The sequence below is a fragment of the Astatotilapia calliptera genome, unplaced genomic scaffold (assembly GCF_900246225.1).
Source record: "Astatotilapia calliptera unplaced genomic scaffold, fAstCal1.2 U_scaffold_3, whole genome shotgun sequence".
Lineage (NCBI taxonomy): Eukaryota > Metazoa > Chordata > Actinopteri > Cichliformes > Cichlidae > Astatotilapia > Astatotilapia calliptera.
In genome coordinates, this window is record NW_020535767.1 from 1,045,852 (window position 1) to 1,062,867 (window position 17,016).

The window sequence follows — 17,016 nt, forward strand, 5'->3', positions numbered from 1 at the left end:
CACAGATCCCGTTTGAGTTGCCTCAGGAAGCTCATCTAGTGCAAAACTGCCAAATCAAACATGCTGAGCTACCGGCTCCACCTGTTTATTATTTATTAATAATAAATTATAGAATGTGTTACTGTTTATCTGCAAGACCTTCATTAGGAACCTGGAATTTTAAATCATTATGCTATTATTATCATTTCAAAATGCCAATCACTGGCTGTCACTACAGGTCTGTGCTGGACTTTCAGTAACAGCCACTTCCATGCAACAACTGCCTGAAGCATAGTACACTAAAAACTCATTCTTTACAAATCCCTTTGCAGCCCTGGCAAAAGCCTGCTTTTAGTAAATGGTAGAAGGACTGGTTCTTATGTAGCACTTATATAGCGCTACTCTGACGCCACAGCCAGGGTTCAGTTTATCAGCAAGAGATTTTTATTTAAACAAAGGAATAAACTGAAGGCTTATTTTTGGCCAAGACAAACATCAAAGTTGAAGGCAGCTGGACATTTGGATGCAGAATGTACACTTTTTAAGCAATGGCAAGAAAAACAGATGAGCAGGGCCTTCATACTGAAAAACAGGACAAGCTCTAAATCTTAGCAGGGAGCTGACGGGACTGGCAGAGAGAAAATCCTCTTCTTCCCATCCTCCTTTAAATTTGATCTGGGAAACTCCATCAATAACTCAGCCCTGATGCACAAGAGAACGAGAATGAGTAGATGGTTAAAAGAGAATCCAGGAGATGGAAAGACAAGAAGAATAGAGGAGCAAAGAAATTATCACAAGGACCCACAGTGGACAAAGGGTCATAATCATATTTTGTGAAGCAATAACTTGTTGGATAACAGCTGAATGTGTACCTGCAGTGTCCTCGGACTGGAGAAAACAACATGTGAGTGTGTATCTGTAATTTTATTGGCTGACTGTCTGAAGTTCATATCCTGATAGGTGACTTGACTCAGACTTGATGACAGCGTCCTTTCTGCAGGAATGAGAAAGACGAGGATTTAAACACGAGACAAATAATAAAAGATTCTAAACGAAGACGTCTGCCAGCATGGAGCACAAACTGGGAGTCATCAGGACGCTACAACACAGAGCGAACACCATCCCCACAGACACAGCGGCCAGGAGGAACATCACATCAAGAAGGCCCTGAGTAAATGTGGTTATCCCAGCTAGTGATGTGTGGGTCGCGAAGGAAACTCTCAGAGCCGACTCTTTGACTCTTTGGTGTGTGGTAGTAACAGGTAAATGAACATATTTTTTCAATTATTTGACTATATATGAGTGTTTGTGTATAAATACACAAACAATACACACATGCTTTCATGCTTTCAATTGTGTAATTTAAGTGATCTGCTCTGCTTTGAAGTTCAGTTAAAGCTAGAAATGTGTTTTGGAGTTTGCACGTGCTTTGTGTCGTGGTCCTCGTGCCTCGCTGGCTCACTCTGTGTTTGGCAACATGTTTTGTTTGTTTTGTTTCCTTTGCGCTCTCTCTCCTCTGCTGGGGCGGTGCTCATTACTGGCCCCGCCCCTGGCCCACGCACCTGTGCTCACCGTCACACCTGCAGCCGATCCCAGCTGATTTGGAGCACTATTTATGACGGCGGACCTGAACCTGTATCTGTGAGTTTGAGACTATCCCTAACCTGGACGTCTTTCTCTGTGTGTATATAGATCTGCCCTGGACCCGAGAGAGTGTGTGTGTGTTTGGAACCCACTGAAAGCATGTATGGGATTAATCCCTGCTTCCCCCCGGACCCTGGAGCCCCGGACCATTTTTAATTAAAGCAACAAAACAACCCGAAGAGCCGCTTGGGAGCCGGAAGAGCCGGTTCTCTAAAAAGAGCTGGAAATCCCATCACTAATTCCAGCTGGACTTTTGTCAAAACCTGTAGTGATACTGTTGTGACAGGAGTATCGGAGCAGTTGAGATGCATTTTTTCTAAACACTGGGTCTCTGTGGAATTTAAACCCCAAAACATGCTGCGCCAAAAATTGTTCCACCCCAAGGATCGGGTCTTATACTTTATCAATAAAAGTGTCTCTATATTTTTCATGTAAGATAAGTTCTCTGCTAAACAATGTGAATGGGGACAGTTTATAATTGAATTATAGTTTATAATTACATAATTATTAAGGAAAATTTATTTTTCCATGTAAAATGTTTAATCTAATGAGCTCTGGGGGGTTTGACACACTTTATACCTTTTTTTTTGTTCCAAAACAGCAACGCTGCAACAGAATAAGATCTAGAAGACCCAGAGAACCCAGAGCAGCTACAGGTGAGATGATGGAGGAGGACGATGTAGAAGGAGGGGAATTGAGATTGGTAGTTGTTGGTGGTGGTGGTTTGGTGGCACTTGGTGAAATGGTGGTGGTGTCATAGACATCTGCAGGAGAGATGATAAAACTGGGTCATTGAATTTATTATAAGCTCAGCAGGTTTGCTTTAAACAGGAAGTGATGTCAGTGTTCTGACCTCTGACCCTCAGAAAGCTCTGAGGAGATGATCCAAACTCATCAGTAGAACACCAGTAGAGACCTTCATCAGACTGCTGCACGTTAATGGTGATTATGTGCTCTGATTTAGGTCCAACAGGACGTCCATTAAAGTAGAAATAAGCTGCAGCTGTGCCACCAATTTTCTTTTTACAGCGTAGCGTGACATCACTTCCTGTCCTCACAGGAAGTGCAGGGATCTCCAGGATCACATGTTTATCTGAAGAAAAGACCCACAGACTGATGTAGAGGTGGTATAACAGTCTGCTGTTAGTCTGATGAAATGAACGACTTCATTACCTGATACAGTGATGTTGACTTCTTCACTCTTCTCTCCAGCTTCACCTTCACACCAGTAAACTCCACTGATTGGCTCGCTTTGCTTATCAAGCAAACAGGATGAACCATTTAACCTCCCGAAGCCCCGCCCACCTGCTCCACATGACTCAGTCCCACTTCCTGTGTCCCTCTTCACCGTCCATCCATCAGAGCCCAGCTGACCTTCACATGTCAGAGACACTGGGCTGCTGTGAAGAACTGCTGAAGGTTTGGACTGACGCTCAGAGAGACTGGAGGACAGACGGACAGTTTCTATCAGTGTTTACACTCAGTGTTTGTCCTGGACCATGGTGCACTTCATCTACTCACCTGCACAAACAGTCAGTGCAGACAGCAGCAGCACACGCACACCTGCAACAGGAGGTCAGAGGTCACTGAAGGTCAGAGATCATTTAAAGAAAGACTGAGGCTGCACAGTTTTTTTTTTCTCTCAGGAAACTTTTTAATCTCCTGAAGTATCTGCCACAACCCAAGGAGCTTGGAAAGAAAAGCGTGTGGACTTCTTTAAGTTGCTTGAAGACGTTTCACCTCTCATCTGAGAAGTTTCTTCAGTTCTAGGATCAAACGGTGAAGAGACCCACATTTAAGCTCTGTGGGAGTTTCCCCCTGAGAGGGACAATGGACCCCCTGATGATCCTCTACCTAATCACATGAGCCAAGGTGTGGTAATGGGTGTGGGTCACAATCAGCCAGGGTTTTACTGCTACTACTTTGTACTTTCTTACTTTGAGTACATTTCATAGTCTGTACTTTTTTTTTTTACTTTAACTTGAGTTAATAAGTTGAATCAGTACTTCATCTTTTACTGGAGTATTTTTGAACACTAGTATTTGTACTTCTACTTAATTATGGAAGGTCTGTATTTTTGCCAGATCTGTGAGCCACGCAGATTAAACTACACAAACACCACCGTGCACTGTAACAGGAACAGGAAGTTATAAAATACCACCGAGACAGCAACGCAGGTTAGCCTGTCTTTTCCTGTTTTCTATACATTTTTTGATCAGATGGCAATCAACGGTAAACATCACAGTGCACAGCATTGTAAACAATGGAGAAGGAACTGTGCATGGATGAGCTTTCATTCATGTGCAGAGACGAAAGTGTGGGACTAACAAGCCACCCTTCAAAAGCACAGTTTTCATTTTCAGATTTGCGGCCTGTTTCAGTCCCACACTGCTGCTGTTTAAAGGTCATCATGTCAACGGGAATGGGAACTTTAACAGTCAAAACCGTCTGTGGTTGTTTGAATACACTCAGTCCTCTTAATGGAAAATTGGCTGTGAATAGAGGAAGTGAAGACTAGATAAAAGAGGGGACGCAGTCAGAGGACCCTGTGCTTCATGCAGTCAGAGGCTGTGGTTTCCTGACTGAAGAGATGTTTGATGAAAAGAGGTCAAGTCTCTTTTGTTCTTTTGGTCTTCATGTTACTGACACTTAGCTGGGCAGAAGGTTTAATCGCTGACTTAGTCCAGACTATATGGTGACTTTCCTGCAGGACTCCAGGTTAAACTGCTGAGAGTCTGAACCTCTGAGAGGTTTGCAGTGATGATGAGATCGATTTAAACCGAAAAACTTTCATCATGCATGTTTGAAACCATTTTCTATCACTCTTCATACATTTCAGTTAAAAGTGTGAGCTCCATTATTCAACATTAACATCACTTCTTGGTTCCTGCCCTACTTCACAGCCACCAATCAAATGAAACCAGAAAGACATAAGAAGGAGAATGAACTGTTCCTCTCGCCTTGACGAAACTTTTCAGAATTTTTACATGAACTTTAAAGTCAGTAGCTGCAAGCTTGTAACTGCTGAAAGGTTGTTTTCCTGCCATATTGTTTGTTGGAGCTGTGATAAATAAATCGATGATTTTAGTGTTTGACTCACCGAGGAGCAGAGAGACCGGTGCAGTCTTCATGTTGTCTGGATGACGACTGAACGTCAGTCTGAGCAGCAGAGAGACGCCTTCAGCTTCAGCACTTCCCCGTTAACAGTCTTCAGTACGTCACGCTGCTGCATCACAAAGAGGCAGAGCAGCTTCTCCAGCAAACATCAGTGAATGAGATGTTCCGTTGGGTAATTCAGGTCCGAATCTATAATCCTTTTAAAAAACAAATTCCCTTTTCCTACAAAATGTTAATTGAACTCACATGTAGTTATAAGGAAAAACAGACTGTATGTGTCCAAGTCCAAACACTAAATGTATATCATCACTTTAGCTCCATCTTTGTAGAAGTAGTCGGTTTAAATCTGGTTTTACTATCTTAGAAAACATTATGAGTTGCAGCACTTTATAATAACTAAGAAGCTGTAAAATTAAAGGTGTTGAGGTGGCAGGCAGGATGTAGGACCCAAACGCAGGACTCAGAGACAGAATGATTAACTAAAGTGGCAGCTTTATTGCTGGAGAACATTCAAATAGAAATAGAAGAAAACAAAACTAGAAACTCAAAACTTAAGCCCAAACTAGAAACCCGGGAAACTAGAAAATCAAACCAGGAAAGAGCAAACCAGAACATTACCAGAAGCACATAGAAAACAAAACACAGTACAGTTGTTAGATTTCTATTGTTGATTGTCATTTATGCTTAGAAATATTTACTTATATATGCTTAGAGTTTTGTAATTAGTTGTAGATTGGTAGAGGTTTTGATCCTTGATAGTCTGCAAACTTTGTGTGTATTAGACAGCACTTTGGGAGCATGAGAGGTCATACCGTGTCTTATTGTTTTATGGTAGGATTAACGTAGTTGCGTCTGTTCTAGTCTAAGTGCTCTTTGTTTAGATGAACTGCAGGACTTCCTCACCGTGTTATCTAGGATGAACCATCTAGGGTGAGGGGGAGGCTACCCTCTTCCTGACCAAGGATGTTTGACCCTTTGATCAGCAGTCCACACACACACACACACACACACACACACACACACACACACACACACACACACACACACACACACACACACACACACAGGCAAGGTACTCTTTGTGTGTATGTAGACATCATATGTTAATGAACTTATGCATATTCATGTAACCTCAATAAAAGAACAGTGGTACGGGAGAACAGACGAGAGCAACTGGGGTCAAGCGAAGGAACGGTGCCTCCTGTGCACGAGAAACACGAAGAAGCTTGCCTACTTGTGTCTTGCTTTGCAGTGTAATTATATTGTCTTCAACGTTCCAGCGGATAGATTCAAGCTACAAACCTATCAACAGTGAGGGTACAACACAACAACTAACAGAGAAACACAGGGCTTAAATACACAAGCAGAACTACGAGAAGATGGGGAATAGGTGGTAACACATCTGGGACAAATCAGGCCTAATGACAGAAGGGAAGCAAAACCAAGCACACTGCACACAGGACAGGGACTATCAAAATAAAACAGGAAACACATGAGGCATAGACTTGATACTGAACAGAGGGAACACAGAGCACAGGGACAGGATTGACAAACTGCAACATGAGACACGACTGAACAAGAAAATCAGCATGAAGACAGAACTAAACCTTGAGTAAACATGAGGGCTGCAGGAAGAAAACCCAAGTAGATTAGATTAGATTAGATTAGATGAAACTTTATTAATCCCTCGGGTGGGTTCCTCCAGGAAATTCAGTTTCCAGTAGCAAAGCACCGAAAGAAGTTGCATGTTACAGATACATTAAGGGGAATAAGAGTAAGGATATAAGCATAAATACACCACATATACACATATATAGATACAGAATATACAATATGGATAAATAGGATTGCTCATTTGAGTGAGTATATTTCACCGTTGCTTTCGTATACATGAAGCGGACATACCTGAGTGGCTGTGATCTAATCCTGTTTACATAAAGTAAGCCTGCTCCCGAGCAGGTTTACGCTTACGGATCTGTTGCTATGACAGCAAGTCCCGGATGAGCTTCGGAGAACCGAACGATCCAGGATCACGTGAAATCGTCAACAATCTAATCCAGCTAATTTACGTAGCGAGGTACAAAGAACGGACCCCTGGTCTGACTGTTAGCTGAACGTGTGTGCGCAGGTGTGCGTCTCACTCTTTGTGACCAAGCTGGGAGGAGTCTGCAGGTGTACCTGGACTTAAGCCACACCCCCTACCCACCTGGCCTGTTGCCGGGTAACACTCTGCTGTTGTCTGGTGTCCAGAGGAGACTGTCCAGGTGAGACACACATAGGCTACGTTCACACTGCAGGTCTTAATGCTCAATTCCGATTTTTTGATCAAATCCGATTTTTTTGTCTGCTCGTTCACACTACAAATAAAATGCGACAGCAAACGCGCTCTAGTGTGAACGCTCAAAGCAGCCCGCATGCGCAAAAGAAGCTGTCACACACAACGAGCTCTGTTTAGACCCAGAGCAACAGTATTGTTTGACTGATGGCCCTTAATATGCAGACTTCGGACTTCGTTTCCCCAATTTTTGCTTTAAGTTATTTTGTTATTTACATAATAATGTAAATAACCTAATAATGATCCTTATTGCCGTTTAAGAGAGGAGCGGTGCTTCAAATGATAGCTGCAGATTTCTGTCAGAATCTGCAGATTACAGTACAAATAAAATGTTCACATTGTCTTCCCAACAGTTTCACTGACATCTACACTGGATGGCCAGGAAGCGTTCGCGATGTCTTCTCGGGCGCTTCTCTGGCGCTGATAATTGGCTTCAGTCTTGTGTCGGTGACGTAAAAGGCGGATTTAATGCGACTTGACCGTTCAAACAGCAGTCGCTTTCTAAAACATCGGATATGTATCGGATTCAGTACCACATACGAAAGTGACCCAGATCGGATTTGAAAATATCGGATTTGCGCCGTTCACACTGTCATAGCATGATCGGATATGGGTCGCATAGGGTCAAAAAAATCAGATTTGATGCGCTTTCGCCTGCAGTGTGAACGTAGCCATAGACAGGCTTATAAAAGTTTGGACTCTTTATTTGGACTCATTTCCAACAATGTCAGCCCCAATAAAGTTATGGATTATCTTGCATTAATAGGCTGCTGGTTTTCTTTACTCGTTTCAGGTGTTACCAGCAAAATAGTTGTTTAATCATCTGGAAATGTAGCCAGATTTATTTATTTAGACAGAGATCTTGACCCCCCAATGTTCAATACAAAGTCACGCCGATGGTTACGTACCTGTGCGGTTTACCTGTGTGTGTGTTTCAGGACAGGAAGTGTGTACTGCACGTACTTACCTGTCAGCTCCATAACTGTGGTCTCCCTGGGAGACACCAGGTAAGTTTACAGGTAAAGTCTGGTTCACGTGTTTGGCGTGCTGTTGTTTATTTGTTTGTTTGGTTTCTATCAGCTCGGCCCAGCCTCCTCCTCCTGCTCCCATCATGCACCTGGGTGAGTGGGCTCTGAGCAGCAAGCAGAGGTGCGCTGTGGGACAGGTCAAAGGTCACGTGGTGTGTTTCCTGTTCCTGCAACTGCAGTGGAGCTGCTCGCTGTGTGGCAGCGTGTACACACAGGGACTGCATAAAATACACACAGTGTGTACAGGATGTGTTTAGTTGTAGTTTCTCGGGTGCAGTGAAAGTACTCAGTGCTTCATGTGTTGTTAGCGTGTTGGTGGCGTGTTAGTGTTGGTGCAGTAAGTCAAGTGTCGTTTTGGAGGAAACTGCTCACGATTTCAGGTGTGTGTGTTTACCTGTTGCTCTCTCTCTCTCAGGGCTGCAGCAGCTCTCAGTGTCACTCGACCTCGTCAGTGTTTCAGTCCAAAGCAAAGTAAGAGCAGCTTCCTGTTGAGCTCACCTGCTGATACGTGTTAATCACCTGGATGAGTCAGGTGACAGTCACATGATCAAACCATGTCGCTCTGCTCTTCGATCAGGCTGGTGATCGATGACGGGACAGGTGAGGCTCACGTCTGCTTCTCAGCTGCTCTGGTTCCTGCTCTGCTGGGATTGGCTGATGCTCAGTGGGAGGGGCTTCAGAGAGCACTCAGGGTCAGAGGTCACATCAGAGTCTTCCCTCGTGGGCAGAGCCAGGTCAGTAGCACCTGTCAGGTGTGTATGTTAACCTGTCACAGGTGAGTCACGTGCTCATCGTCGTCTTTAAACTTTATTTTGTCATTAAGATGAGGCTTTTAACTGTGAAAGGGCACATCCTGTTTACATCCTGGTAACAGCTCCGTCTGCTCACACTTTACTGCTGAACTGGTTTGGGGGCGTGGCGTCAAACTGAGGGTTTTCTTCATATTTACAGTCGGTGTGAAAATGTCAGAAGGTTTGAGTGAAAAGAGAGAAACAGATGTTTGTGAGGATTCACGTTGTGGATATCTGAGGTTATCAGAGTGTCAGGAAGGGAAACCTGAAGAAAGTCAAAGAGCCGCCCAGCACAGAACAAGCCTGTCAGAGCAAAGACTTCAAAGACTCTACAGGCTGCACAGGGACGCACTGTGAGCTCACAGAGCTCCACGTCTGCAGACACCTTCAGCCACACTGCTGAGGACGAAGACCTGCAGACTGAAACGTCCTGTGGTCAGAGGAGGTGAAACGAGAAGAAGATGCAGCTACAACCCAAAGAACAGCGTCCACACAGTGAAGCACGGTGGGGACGCTGTGGGGGGGCCACCACAGAGAGAAACAGGCGTCCTGCAGGACGTTTCCACAGGGCCGAGCCGTGAGTCTGCAGAGACATAACCTCTGTGTCTGTCTCAGGTGTGTGACGGGGACGCTGACGACTTCCTCCTCCACTTCCTGTTGTGTCTGTGCAGCAGTGATGTCATGATTCGGGCCGCTCAGCCTCACCTGCAGGAAACACACCAACCAGAGACCAGAAGGTAACCCCACCCTCACCACCCTGACCAACCCTGACTGCAACCTTCAGTGTGTGTGTGTGTGTGTGTTTCAGAGGTGAGGAGGTTCACTCGAGGAGACAGAGAGTTCCTGACCAGACTGGCTCCTCCCCTTCAGCTCACCTGTCTGCACCTCCACCCTGACTGAGCTCCACCTGCTTCGTTCTGACTTCATCTGTTCTACGTGTTCGTACAAATAAAACTTTATTGTTCCTCCTGTCACACGGTATCTCACATTCACTGACCCTAACGCTGCTGATCAGGGTCAGAGGTCACACGAAGCTCTCTGGGTTTAACCTCACACGAAAGGGGCGTCGCTGTCATCATCACAAAGGGGCCTATAACAGGTCATGTGACCCTTCTACAGGAAGTGATCCCTGTGAGTGGCGCCCACATCAGAGACGTTCTCAGATGGTGATTCATCAAACCTGCACCAGTAAAATCTGACAGTAGAAGGATGATGAGTGAAACTGGTTAATCTGGTGTTTGTGGCACAGAAGGTTTGACCTCCACTGTGTGACACGGGTCAGACTCCAGCTGGGCCTGCCGCTCTCAGCCTCACTCTGAGGAAGCCCACAGTCTGTCACAGTGGAAACTACACCGGGGGACCCCATCCTTGGGGTGGACCCATTTTTGTTTTAGCGTGTTTTGGGGTTTAAAAGCCACAGAGACGCGGTGCTTAGGAAAAATGCATTTCAGCTGTGCTGATGCTCCTGACACGTATAAGACTGGGGAAACCTGCATTCAGCTGGACCTGAAAAACACTTTGTCCAGATAAACACAATCAACTTTTGGAGAAAATAAAAGATTCTTCATCAGACTAACAACTAAAAACATGACACTTACCTTAACAGTGTGGGCTACATCAAATATATTCAAGACCGACAACAACACTTCTCACTGCTGCTAATTTTAACAAAACTAAACAAAAAGTAGAAAAAGGCAATTCACCAAGTCTTGAAAAGTAAAACTGAAAAATAGAAACACAGAATAAAGCATCCATCCAGATCTTTACCACCAACAACATAAAATCTGTCTTAATTAAATGGCCAAATTCTCCAATAAATTAGCAATAATAAAGTAAGAAAAAATAAGACATTCAATTTATGGACGCTCAAATTAACAGAGCGACATTAAACGCACCTCATTGCCTGCCGTAGCGTTCTTCGCAGCTGCACTTCACCTCAAAGGTCGGTTAATACATCGGATTGAACTTAACCAAAGTCCAATTAAAGGAAAATAAATGTTTCTAACAAATACAATGAAGAAGATTAAAATAATTCACTGTCAGTTACTGTCGCTGTGAGTTTGACGAGGTCAGCTGCTTCATTTGGTTCTGCCTAAAGTTCTCTCAGTGATCCAGTGTTTATATGATAAGATACGTGTTTAATGCAGAGAGTTGGAATTACAAGTTGGTAAGAAGCTTTTTAACAAAGGTTTGATTTAAGCTTTAAGTTCAAAGGTGAAAGAAATTTCACGTTTGATGAAGGAAGATCAAGGCTAACAAGGACATAGGTCAAAGGTCAAAATAAGGTAAGGTGAGAAAATATGATAGATATATATAATCAATCAATAAGGTGAAAATATCAGATAAAAGGGTTTATTTGGTTATAAGGAATAAAGAGGTCAAAGGTCAAAACAAGGGTACTAAATTTTAAATTAAAATTAAAGGGTCAAAGGTCAGATTAAACAGGTTACACAGAAAGGATCGGCAAAACTTAAACAAGGATAAAGAAATAATACATTAAACAAGGAAATAAATTAAAAGTCTGAGTTAATGAGAAATTAAACGTTTAAATCAGGTTAAGAGTTAAATTTGAAGCTTTTCTTAGTTAAACTAAATAAAATAATCAGAATAAACGATTGGAGGAAAAAAGCAAAGATGTTGTGATCAAATAGTTTGTACGGCAGAAAGAAAAACATGTTTCAGTAGATTGTATGTTGGAAACCACAGTAGACACAGTAGACTCAAATCATTGTTACTGAGGAATTCTGCCTTAAACAGTAAAGTGTTCTTTAACAGTGTGTGTGTGTGTGTGTCTGCAGCTGTTCTTTGTGTTGTTGCTGCATCGTTGCCTCAGGGGGAAAGTTGTGTGTGTGTTATGCAGACTAGCAGAGACTGCAGCTGTCAGCAGCCACACACACTTTCTATTCTTCAAATCAAATCACAGTGAAACATGTTCACTGACAGCTCAGCTTCAGCATCGTCTTCATGCTGTGACTGCAGCCGTTCAACTCTGTTTATCTTTAAACCAAATCATCAGAACATGGAAATATAATCATCACATCAAAATTATGTGACTAGAAGGATGCAGCAGTCTGTGCTCCACCTTTCTCCTCCACACCTGCAGGTGGAGAACATGGATGCATGAATCTCTACAGAGTTCTTTGAATATTATCCGTCTCATCAGTTTTCAGTGAACAAAACTCCTCACAGAGCCAAAATAAGCAGTTTGTATCCAACATAACTCAGCTGGACTCTGATGCTCCGTATAACAGCCACACATGAGTCTGGATTCACTCAAAGCATTGAACAAACTTTATTGGAAATGAAGCTTTTGGACATTTGTTCTCTGATATTTGCTCTTCAGCTCGAGTCTCCATCAGTGGGAACATTTCCTGATTCAACTTTTCTTCTGTTCAAATCAAACTCCATGAGAATCAAAGTGTGAATCAGAGTCCTGATGATCAGATTCTATAGAAACATGGAGACTGTAGAGGATTTACACTCAATATGTTCATTTGTTCCCTTCAATCAGAATCAGAATAGAAATCAAGCAATTCTTCCAATGAAAGGGATCGATTAATGTTATTGACAGGACAGATGATCAGAGGTGCAGAGTTTTCACCTCCATCATTGTTACAGGGATTGAAGTATGGGTGGAGTTTGTGAGTGAAGGAGCAGCCAGTAAAGGAGTAGATCAGAGCTGCAGCACCTACATCATAAAAGGAGACCAGACCCTCCTCATAATCCACAAACACCCCCACCTTCTCAGGACCAGGATGAAGACAGAGGGGGACTGAAGGACCAGCAGCACTGTACTCATTTCCATTTCTCAGCCCTACAGTCCAGAAACCATCCTGTGGACTCGCTGTGATTTTTCCCTTCCTGTTGATCGACTCTGTGGCCACTCCTAAAGTCCATTTAGTTTTTCCTTTAACCTGAACCTCAAAGTAAAATCTGCCTGAAGAGAAACTCTGCTCTCCTAAAACACAAACACAGTGAGAAAATCTCTCTGGGTTGTCTGAAAGTTTCTTCCTCACATCACCACAGTACACTTGTTTTCCATCATCAGACAGGATGAGCCAGGGATTTGCTGTATCAGGATCCAGAGTCACATCCACCTCATGCTGCTGCACCCTCTGCAGCTCAGCCTCAAACAGCTTCTTCTTCATGGGTTTCCAGACTGTCTCCTCCAGCTGAGCCACAGCTCTCCCCACAGTCCCCTCATATGATGGTGGATGAACTCTGACCTCTGTCCAGTCCTTGCTGGGTGGAGCTTTCAGGGAGGAGAAGCTTTGGAGGAGGTGGAGGTGGTCTTCACAGCGTGAGAGCTGCTCCACCTCAGAGCTTCTCTCCATCAGCTCAGAGATTTCCTGTTCCAGATCTTTGATGAGACCTTCAGCCTGTTTCTCTGTAGCTTCCTGTTTGTCTTCAATCTCCTTCATGAGCTCCTTCAGGCGTCTCTCAACAGACTCCATCAGAGCCGTGAGGACCTGAACACCTTCTGCTTTCTGTCTGTCTGCAGCATCTTTACTCATCTTCACCAACTCTGTGATCTCCTGAATCTTCAGTCGTCTCTTCTGGATCATCTGCTGAATCTCAGCCTCTGTCTTCTCCAGCTCTGCCTTCTTTCCTTCATATTCTTCTCTCAGAGGAACAAACTCGTGGTTCTTGTGGTCTAAAACAGAGCAGAGCATGCAGACACATGTCTGGTCGGTCTTACAGAACAGCTCCAGGAGTTTATCGTTTATCGTGCTTCGTGCACATCCTGCCTTCCAGGTTCTCCACAGCATCAACCAGCTGATGTCTTTTCAGACGTTTCAGTGTCAGATGAGGCTCCAGGTGAGTCTGACAGTAGGAGGTCTGACACACCAGGCAGGACTTCAGGGCCTTCAGTCTGGTTCCAGTGCAGACGTCACAGGGAACTTCTCCTGGTTTGGCAGCTTGTTGCTCTGAGCTGCTGCTGCTGGCTTTCTGCTGAGCTTCACGTCTGAACTGAGCAACCATCTCAGAGATGAAGGTGTTGATCTTCAGCTGAGGTCGAGTGTAGAAAGTCTCTTTACACATGGGACACTGACAGCTCTGACTCATGTCCCAGTGCTGACTGATGCAGGTTTTGCAGAAGTTGTGTCCACATGGTGTAGAGACTGGATCAGTGAACACATCCAGACAGATGGAGCACAGAAACTGATCTTCAGATCGCAGATTGCTGGCAGCAGACATGTCTGCACTCTGAGGGAGAAAGAAGAGAAACATTTGATTCAAAATTCACTTTAAATTTCATTTTTAAAAAGAGAGAAACAAGCGTCAGTAGTCTGAGGAGCTTGGAGAGAAAAGCGTCTGGACTTCTTTAAGTTTCTTTTCATCACAGAAGCTTCTTCACCTCATCCTCAACACGGACCAAGGAATGAATACTGCACTTTTGGAAGAACTCCCTCCCCTGCAGCATCTTATCGTCAAAGGGACGGAGGTGGAGAGGGCAAACAGCCACAGATTCCTGGGACTGCAGGTTACATCAGACCTGAGCTGGACTCTCAACACTACAGCAACTGTGAAAAAAGCCCAGCAAAGGCTTTATTTCATTCGGCTGCTCAGGAAAGCTGGCATGAACCACCACCCTCTCACCCAGGCCTGCAGAGGACTGATAGACAGCATCCTCACCGCAGGCATCACTGTCTGGTATGGAAACACTACACAGACAGAGAGGAAGGCTCTGCAGAGTCAGAAAGTCTGCAGAGAGGATTATGGGAACAACACTTGCATCCATGGACCTGCACATACAAAGCTGCACATACAATCTCAGACACAACAGAGCGGACAGCAGCATCACACACAGAACACGATTCTTCAACAGCTTCTTCCCCACAACTGTCAGACTGACGGCAAACAAAAACACACTGAACACTTAAAATAACACAGCACTACTTAACCTCACTTTGAATGTATCATCGGTTCACTGACCATCGGGCAATACACTCACAACAGACTTGTGAAACAGATCTGTGGAACAAATGTGCAACACTGTGAGTGCGATAAGAGGTAGAGAACTACACACTCTCTGTACATTTTCTTCTTTTTCTTTGTATATAGAAAATAGTACGACTACCCTACTCCGGACTTCATTTCTATCCTTCTGCTTTTTCTGTCTTTATATTGTTAAAGTGTGATTTGACTTGGAAAGCTCTGCACAAGTATTCCACTGTGCATGGACTGTTGGTCCTGTGTGCAAATGTCAAAATAAAAATCTTGAACCTTCAGTTGTCAGAGTAACTGGTGGAGACCCAGCAACACACTCAGACACAAACTGGTTCATCTGAAACACAAACTGAACAACGTCGTGTCTGCTGTACAGTGCAGCGTCCAGATGAACAGGATCAACAGGATGAACATCTTTTTAACAGTCGTTACAAAGATGTGAAGTTGTTTGGTTGACACAGACAAACAGTATCCCACATTCTTGATTTTTAGCTCACAAACACGTCTTATAAGGACTTATTGATCCTGAAATGTTGGAGGTTTTAGCTCTTTAAACAGTAAAGTTACAGGAGGATACAGATAATTATCAGGAAAATGTCCTCGGTTTGTTAAAATGATCCCGTCCGATAACACACGAGAACAATAAATGTATCATTTTCTGTTGTAACCCACAAACTGAACGGTCACACTCATCTTTCATGTTGTCACTAAAACATCACTCCTTCCACGTCTAGTTGGTCGTGATGGAGGCGGAGTGCGTTGGGTCCGCTTTCCCTGCCCAGCCGATGTTCCTGACGCAGGGAAACAGATCCTGTTGGGGATCCCTACCTTGGCACAACACCTGCCATGGTCTTTGCACACTCACCACAGTAAATGCATCATGTTGTCAGCTTTACAGTATCATAGTCAGAGAAACTGGTCAGGCCGCTCTCTTCCAAATGTCTACACTTCACCCTTTTACTGTCAGTGGGCTCAGAGTCCATCTAATGTGGCTCATTATCTGATGCCGTCTGCAGACCAGTGTTAGACACTGAGAGGTTGATGGCTCTGTGTCAGAGCACCGGCCTTAACGAAAAAGTTATCAATCGTTCTTTTCATCTTTTCTCATTACCCACAGCTACATCCACTCCTATCACGCTGCTCACCTCTGCTGCGACGATTCAAACAGCCGGAAAGTAAATAATTTGGAGACGGTGCGTTTGTGTCACAGTGAACAGTGAAAACAGAGACTTTCTAAAACAATGATGCATGTTAGTCATGTGATGCAGGCATGTGACCAATTAAACAAAGATAGTGGAGAGCATTATACAGCAGCAGTTTTGATAGTCCTATTAAAGATGAATATCAGTCTGCACATGCTCCACAGAGCTTTTCTTCAAATTCTTTAATTCTCTCTCGCTTTTGCAACTTTGTACTTTTGTGTTACTCGCAGCAACAACTCCACCTCATTGTTAGTCCATTTTAAAACTCGGTGCTTTTCCTCCACCTCTGCTGCGACGTTTCAAACAGCCGGAAAGTGAATCAGCGGCAGACAGAAATGAGACCGGTCGAATCGTCTTGCGTTTCACGCATGCGCAGGACTGGAACGTAAGCGTTTTCAGCCGTCTTAATGTGGACGCACAACTCTGTGAAAACGACTGAAAACACCAGTGTGGACGCGGAGCGCTGTTTTCAAATCTATCCGGGCGAGTGTGGACGTAGCCTAAGTGGCACCATGGAGAAATGAGGTGGCGCTCTAGACCCTGATGAAGTGAACAGAGTGAAGATTTGTGTAGAAGCAGGAAGTGTGATCAGCTGCACTCACCACTGTTGCTGAGAGGAACCTGATGGACTCCAGTGAATCTTCTTTTAGAGACAAACAGGACTCGACTGCAGCTCTGCTGCTGCTCTCTCACACTTTCACTTCTGCAAAATGACGTTGAGCTTCTTGTTTTTCAGGTGTTGCTCCGCCTCTTCTTGCCTCTCCCTTTACAGGAATCAGCCGGTCTGTACTCAGTGACTGTGTGCAGCGGGTGGGAGGAGTGAGGAGTGGTGTGTGGGTTCACACAGTAATGACGGCCTCAGGTGATCAGGAGAAACTCACCTGGATTTCCTTTTTCCACAGGAGACTGAGCGCTTCAGGTGGACCCTGAAGGAGGTCTCAGACACAGGTGGTAAAAGTACACACAGT

At 44.2% G+C, this 17,016-nt stretch overlaps 1 long non-coding RNA gene and 2 pseudogenes across 1 annotated transcript; 1 reads left to right on the forward strand and 2 right to left on the reverse strand.

Moving 5' to 3' along the window:
* Positions 1–2,196: 2,196 nt before the first annotated feature.
* Positions 2,197–3,178, reverse strand: LOC113017942 (uncharacterized; annotated as a pseudogene).
* Positions 3,179–9,583: 6,405 nt separating this feature from the next.
* Positions 9,584–9,863, forward strand: LOC113017963 (uncharacterized). Its single transcript, XR_003271631.1, has 2 exons — positions 9,584–9,631; positions 9,703–9,863. It is a non-coding gene; the product is annotated as an uncharacterized LOC113017963 (long non-coding RNA).
* A 2,299-nt stretch (positions 9,864–12,162) lies between these two features.
* LOC113017991 (E3 ubiquitin-protein ligase TRIM21-like) lies at positions 12,163–16,778 on the reverse strand (annotated as a pseudogene).
* Between the last annotated feature and the right edge of the window lie 238 nt (positions 16,779–17,016).